Below are 1,208 nucleotides of genomic sequence, written 5' to 3'. Positions count from 1 at the left end.
CCAGTTCTTTCTCCGCAGTGGGCACCCGATGCCCCAACAATCCCCCCCGTCCACCCTCTAACATCTTTCCATTGCCCCCTCCCAACTTTTGAAGAACCAAAAGAGGGATAAAATGTGCGCTTTGCGCGCCGCGGGAAATTTAGCCCCACCCACTGTTATGTTGAATCCGCCCACTCATTAATTTGTCATGTGCCCGCACACTGTATAATCCTCCTACAGTCACCCGTAAATTATATGTCCCCCCTCCGTCTCTCCCCCAGCTTCATATACACCCTTCATCTGCCCCCAGATTCATTTCCCCTCCATTTGTGCCCCCAGATTCATGTCCCTCCATCTCTGCCCCCAGTGTCATGCTGTCCTCTCCATCTCTGCCCCCAATGTCATGCCGTCCTCTCCATCTCTGCCCCCAGTGTCATGCCGTCCTCTCCATCTCTGCCCCCCGTGTCATGCCGTCCTCTCCTTCATCTGCCCCCAGTTTCACGTTCCACATAATCCACATTACACTTACCTTTTCCTCATTCCCCCGCTGCTCTCTGCGCACCTCTCTCTCTTACTGGCGCACAGTTGTAGACGCGATGTGACGTCATCACATCGCGTCTACACTGCCGGGTAGCCGGCGGCGGCAGCGGCGAAGTGAGGAGCTGACACAGGTCAGCTCCTCGCTTCAGCGGCTGAAGCGAGCTGACCTGTGTCAGCTCCTCGCTTCGCCGCTGCGGCCTCTCTCGCTGATGCTGACACATATGCGGCTGAAGCGAGGAGCTGACCTGTGTCAGCTCCTCGCTTCGCCGCTGCCGCCTCTCTCGCTGACACATATGCGGCTGAGCCAGCCGCATATGTGTCAGCGAGAGAGGCCACGGCGGCGAAGCGAGGAGCTGACACAGGTCAGCTCCTCGCTTCAGCCGCATATGTGTCAGCGAGAGAGGCCACAGCGGCGAAGCGAGGAGCTGACCTGTGTCAGCTCCTTGCTTCAGCCACGTATGTGTTCAACTCAGATCTGCGTCCTCTGGACGCAGATCTGAGTTGAAACAAACAGGACATACAATGACTGCTGCCGGCGCCAGGGGGCCTGGCCCCCCCCCATTTTTAAATTTGGCCGGGCCCCTGACGCCAGTAGCAGTAGTACTGGCCTATCGGCGGCCCTGGCCATTGAGGTGTACACAAATGGTTAATGTTATGCCATCTTTGCTTTGGGTGACATGGTCTCATTT

The 1,208-nt window shown here is 57.3% G+C and overlaps 1 pseudogene; it reads right to left on the bottom strand.

The window, feature by feature from the left end:
- Positions 1-737: 737 nt before the first annotated feature.
- LOC142214707 (small nucleolar RNA SNORA17) lies at positions 738-852 on the bottom strand (annotated as a pseudogene).
- Positions 853-1,208: the final 356 nt, after the last annotated feature.

Source organism: Leptodactylus fuscus, chromosome 7 (assembly GCF_031893055.1).
Source record: "Leptodactylus fuscus isolate aLepFus1 chromosome 7, aLepFus1.hap2, whole genome shotgun sequence".
Lineage (NCBI taxonomy): Eukaryota > Metazoa > Chordata > Amphibia > Anura > Leptodactylidae > Leptodactylus > Leptodactylus fuscus.
Note: the sequence above shows the minus strand (reverse complement) of the source record. Positions and strands in the feature narration are given on the sequence as shown.